We start from the raw sequence: 6666 nt of genomic DNA, 5'->3' as shown, positions 1-6666 counted from the left end.
ACAGACCAGCTGTTTTCCCTCTGAAGGACCTAATGACGGCTTTCTCCTCTGTGTCCCCTTCTAATAAAACTCTCCAAATCTCCATCATGTCTTCCCCTTATTGTCTTTTCTCAGCTTGTTTCTATATATTGCTCCTTTAAATTACACTAATTTCTCATGGTTGGGTTCCCACTTTGTGTGCTTCTCTGATGCGGCATTATTGCCTTTTTATTTCCTGCATGCGTCCTTACACTGCCAGATCATGCTTTAATTAGGTGACCCTTGAATCAAGTTTTAATAATCTTGAATAATTTCATTTTGTTGCTTCCTAAAAATCATTTGAAAAACGACTCACACTGTTACGACAAACATTTATATAAGACAATTTCATGGGTATTATTGAATTACATAATTATTACTAAATACTAAATAATAGAATGAATTGAGATTCATTTAAATCACTAAAATTTAAATGTCATTTTTGTTATTAGAAACCAAATTTTGTAAGTACTGATCAATAAATCATCATTCTTTGTCCTAAACTTTTATGTATGTAGGCTTTTGAAATAAAATACTTTAAAATATTGATGTCTTACACCCTGTAAGAAATTCCACATCCCTAAATAGAATTAAAAAGCGCTTTGTTCCTGTATCACAGGCCTAAAGAACTACAAGATCTTAAAAACTATGAAGACAATCATGTGAAATGACAACTTTAGGTCACTTGTATTTCTAGTTCAGAAGTTTGAGGTGTTGAGTTGATTTCATCCAAACCAAGCCATCGACAGAAGCATTAAAACAAAGCTGCTACACTTGAAACAGGATATTAACCAATGTTTTTTTTTGTAAATTGCATATTTCCCAGAGTTGTCTTTGTAAATGCTGTGAATTTGATCTGACTCGTTGCATCTCCATCAGCTCTGTGCAGGGCTTCTCCCTCTTTGGTTTCCTGGTATGACAGCTGGACAGGGATGGATGGAGGCACGGGGCCAAAGCAGGCAGGAAACTGGAGGCACCACAGTGGATTTAAACAGGAAGGATCCAGTCCTTGAAAACAACTATAAGCTATTTTAGATCAGGTAGGTTCTATACCAACACAGACCACAGACATCTCCAGAGACGTCATGTAAACGAGGGGAAAACATGTGATTTCTTCTTAAATGAATGTTTGAAACTGCTGATTTGACCCGTGATGACGGGCTTTTACATCATGATGTCCATGACTACACCCCTTATTTGGCATTTTGTACGTTTAGTTAGTGCTAAACTTACATCACTAGGTAACAAAAACATGGAAAATTGTAGTGTTTATTTTTTATTACAGCTCATTTTACCCTCTATCTTTTAATCAAGTTGGAAACTGTCACCCGGAGCCCTGCAGTTCACTCTCCTGTTGGTCTATTATTGAAGCTTTCCTCTCTAATCATTTCAGTCACACTTAAACCACACACACACACACACACACACACACAAGTTTATGCAGCTATCCTTATTAGGACATTGCATTGACTTCCATTCATTCTTGACAGCCTAACCAAACCTTAATCCTAACCTTAACCATAACCAATTCATGCCCTGAGAGAAAACAAACAAACACACACACACACACATTTAGTGACTAACCATCCTTTCTGTCATGAGGAGTCTCTAATGACAGTGTGTGACTGCACATACTGACACAATCAGCTGCTTGGCTCTTCAGTCAAACCGCACAAATGTAAACACACACAGTCACGTCTTCTTTCATGTCGCCTCTCTGGGCTCCAGTGTCCAAGCTCTGCGCGCCTCTCTGGGCCTGAATGTTGCTGCCTTGCAGAAATTACACCCCTCCAACATCGCAGTCACCCAGCAGTTCACAGGGGCTGCTGGTATTTGAGGCCCTAGGCCAAAACCTTTCATCTACGAGCTTTGGGAAGAGCACCGGTTTGGTGTCTTCAAACGCACTGGGAGATAATGGCTTGGAGACACAAAGGGAGGTGAAACGACTGAGAGCGGGGGCTGCAGTCACACAGACGTTAAGGGGAGGTTAGAGCGTTTTAGGAGCTTGTTTTATTAATGAGATGAATTGTGCCTCCTCTTAAAATTTTATGAAGTTTAATTTAATTTGGGTCATGCTTGTGATCTGGAAGGTACACTGCATTCTGTCCTGTTACCAGTTTACAGTCTAACACTTGAAAAAATAATGAGCCTCTTAAAAACTTGGATCATAATCTTGAAACATATTTGAAGCTGTATTTTTGTCATAATAGCCTTGCGGCTCTCAATGACCTCAATGGCGGTCTGTCGGTTGGTTGGTTGGTTCACCACTTTGGTCTAAAGCTGCAACAGTTAGTAAAGCAATAGTTGTTCAACAGAAAATTAATTGCAACTATTGAATAATTGTTATAATTATTAATATTTGCTGGTTTCAGATTCACAAATGTGAAGATTTGAGACTTTTATGTGTCATACATGATAGTAAACTGAATATTTTTGTATTTTGGACTGTTGATCATTTCATAGACAAATAAAATGAAAACAATTATTAATCGAGAAAATAATCAATAATGAAAATAATTGTTAGTTGCAGCCCTACTTTGGTCCAGACTAAAATATCTCAACAATTATCAGACATTTATGGTCCCCAGAGGATGAACCCTAATGACATTTGTGATCCCTTGATGTTTCCTCCAACATCAGGTTGACATTTTTGGTTTTTAGTGACATGTCTTGACAACTATTGGATGCTTTGCCATAAGATGTGGTGCAGATACCTCTGGTGCCTGAAGGATGAATCCTAATGATTTTGGTGATCCTCTGACTTTTCCTGTACCAGCATGTCTAAATTTTCATGCCCTTTCTGAGATTTCTGCCTCCATTGCAATCCACTGCAATGGAGTTGAACAGACCTCACTGTGGATAGCGTGTTATTGTAGAATAATGATTATTTCTTCAGTAGAAAAGTTTCCCCATGAAAGTGAGTGTGATCTGTGGATTACCCATTCACTTCCATCCTATAGGCTCTGTGCACAAGATGGTGTCTATCAACTTCCGGGATGTGAGGGTGTGTACTTCCGGTTTGAGCATTTTCGCACTGCTGCTAACAAGAGTTTTGACATCGACACGAAGAGCTAGCCAGTTAGTAAGGATGAGTAGTTTTATGATTAAAGAAAGGCAATTAGCCTTCCAACGGGTGAGAAAGTCAGCACTACATTGTTGTGTGTCACTTTGTACCAATTCATTGCGGTATAACTCAGAGATAAGTTTTCATTCCACTGATTCCAAAAAGTGATATTGCCACTGATTTAAAATAATTGCATTTTCAATACTTTAAGCAGCACCATTGAGACACACATGAGGTTTTATGTGAAATGTCTTTAATTGTCGGATGGATCACCATGAAATTTGTTGCACAAATTGATGTTCCCCTGACTTTTCATCTAGTGCCACCATCAGGTCAGAATTTTAATTTGTCCAATTTTATGACCAAACACATAAAACAAATAACATCACCATCAGCTAATGAGCAAACGTTAGCATGCTTACATGCTAAATTCAGATGGTGAATATTATAGGCTACCTGCTAAACACTAGCCTGTTAAGCTGAAATTATACCTTTGGCGTCCGCGAGTTTGCGAGGGTCCATATGATGTAAATATCATTATCAGAGGGAGTCTGCTTAGAGGACACGTTCCACACATGCCCAGTAGATCTGCATCTACAGGAACACAGTGTGGTGACCACGCAGACAGTCTACGCCAATCCATACATACTTCCACACATACTGCACCTTTGTGGAACGCGTCCTCCAAACAGAGCTATAATGCATCCGTGGTATCCGCAGCTGTCCATATATGTGTCTGCTCGGGAGTATAAATGAGGCTTTACGTGTCATTTACGCCACGGATACCACGGATGGGTAGTTGTTGTGTTTATACTACCTTCTGGAGTCCACTTGGAGGACACATTCCACACATGTGCGGTAGATCGCCATCTACAGGAACACAGCGTTGTGACAGCAGACTGGTGCGGACAGGTCCACATGGACACAACAAATTGCAGGTTTGTCCCCACAGAGCCTACGCGTACACCCTCTGATGACAAAATTTTCATCACGCGGATCCAGAACCTCACATATTTGCGGAAGGTATAATTTCAGCTTTAGAGTTGTCATTGTGAGTATGTTAGCATGCTGATGTTAGCATTTAGCTCAAAGCACCTCTGTGCCGAAAGCCTCGCAGAGCTGTCAGCATGGCTGTAGACTTGGTTTATGGGTTAAAAAGGAAATCCCAGGCAAGGAAGGAAGCCCTTTTTTTAAACCCATCATAAATATTTACTTTCATCAGCACATATTTTAGATGGTAATGAGGAATTGAAGGGAAGTGGTAGAAGAGGGAGTGAACATGAAGGGTTTAACAAAAATAATAAGCTACAATTCCTGACATTCCATGTAGATGACGATGAGTGAACGTGCAAATATGCAAAACCTTTACCCAAACTTAAACTAGAGGTGGTGTCATTCAACCTCTTCTTTGTGGCATTTGTGAAAATAATGTTTCTGTTTCATGAAACAGCCCAGTAAAGTGAACCTAACATGATATGACATCATCATCTGAATGTCAACACCCCGTGCATTTGTTGGGAAGAACACAATAGAAATATTTGTTGCTATTTGAGGAGGTACCGTAATCTTCATCTGGATAGACAGATATCAGTGGTGGGTTTGTTGGTGGAAAGAAAGGAAGAACAGAGGCAGGAGGAACAACACAACAGGATGGATACTGAGGGTTAACTTACACAAGGAGTTCAGAGAGCCTTGAGCAAACCACAATTGATGAGATGTTGGTGGTGATCTGGATCAGGGATTTCCGCAATTAGATGATTATCGTTTTTTAGCCGTGACTGTGACATTATTGTAGATAGACTTTTTGCAAGGTCATATAAACTCAAACTGAAGTTCAAATGCCTTTGAGTAAAACAGAAAGTCAGAGAATTGTTCAGCTTTGGTTTGTGCTCTTTTACTACTTTGGAGTTTTTAGCCACATTAGCGGCGCGTCTTAAGGGAAAATGTCTATCCCCCACTCTGGTCCAAACTGAAATATCTCAACAACAATCAGAGGGATTGCCATATGTTAAGGTACAGATGTTCATTATCCTCAGAGGATGAACTCTAGTGATTACTTTTCCTATAGCATCAACAGCAGGTCGAAGTCTTTTACTTAACCAGTCAAATATCTCAACATTTGCTTGATGGATTGGCCTAAAAATGAATTCAGACATTCATGGTTCCCAGAAGATGAAACCTATAGTTACTTTGGTTATCTGATCTTATGATTTTTTGTCTTGATAGCTGTTGTATTGATTGCCATAAAATTTGGTAATGACTTTGGCGATCATCTGACTTTCCTCTTGCACCACAATGAGGTCAGCAAATGCCTCAACAACTGTTACATGGATTGCCATTAAATTTGGTACAGGCATTTGTGTCCACCTTAGGGTGAATTGTGATCACTTTGGTGATCCTCTGACTTTTCATCTAGCGCTACCATCAGGTCAAAATTTAGTTTTGTCTGTCCTTGTCTTATGACCAAATACCCTCAAAGCCCATCAGCCTCAGCTGTACTTTGTGTTAAGTGCTAATTAGCACTAAACGTTAGGATGCTAACACACTAAACAAAGAGTGTGAACATGGTAAACACTAAACTAGCATGTTAGCATTGTCATTGTGAGTATGTGGCTGTACAGTCTTCTTACACTGGAATCACTTGGTTTAATACAACTCCATGTTTCAAAAATGAAGAATGTGATGCCAGAAAATTGGGAATGTGGTAAATAAACAAATAAAAACACCTAAACAAATTATATGATAAGTATGTGCACCAACCAGCCGTGATTTTTGACCATTAAGGCGATTTAAAGCGATTTACTCTTATATCCTGGTTGTCTTCAGAGGGCTTAGGGCAGCTTTTTCCTCAATAACCCCAACTCCACCACCACACCGCCTGCTTCTGAAACAGTGGTCGTCTTGGGTTTCTGTTATCTCGGCAGGGTGTCAGTCAAACCACTGGAAAAACATCAGTGGCTGCAGAACGCTGACCACAGAGGAAAGCATTGCGTGCAGGTCTGAGAGAGGTTCAAGACTCTTTGTTTGGGGGGACCCTGCAGTGCTCTGGCAATGTCATGTCTGACAACAATATGTAGAGCAGCTCTAGGTTTCCCTGTGTGCCAGTGTCAGGAGGGCAGCTTCCATCTGCACCGTCATAACCAGCCTTCAATCGGATATTTGGGCGGTGGCACAGCAGCAGCACATTCTCCAAGGCCCCAGTGGAGAACTGGAACTGCTCTTGTTTTCCGCGATGGCTGCTATTATTTCCGCTAATAACTGAAATATGAGTTTGTGTGGCAATATTTGCTGTGTTACTCGAGGTCGTGGCAAAACAGGGGGCATGAAATATGCTCTGTCAGCCCCAACATACCGGGAATACAGAAGCTGGCAGCCTTTAACTATCCTGCTGCTTAAAAAGAAAAAAAGACTGAATGACTTTTATACTTAACACATGACTATGTTTTGAATTAACCTGTTATATAACTCAGTTATTTGTTTAGAGTAGTTAATACAATGTGCACAAAGGCTTCCTTGGTTTCTGAATCACACAGTATTTCACATTATTATTATATATATATATTATTTATATACACTCACCGAGC

Source organism: Thunnus thynnus, chromosome 5, assembly GCF_963924715.1.
Source record: "Thunnus thynnus chromosome 5, fThuThy2.1, whole genome shotgun sequence".
NCBI classification, from domain to species: domain Eukaryota; kingdom Metazoa; phylum Chordata; class Actinopteri; order Scombriformes; family Scombridae; genus Thunnus; species Thunnus thynnus.
This window is presented reverse-complemented; position numbering follows the sequence as displayed.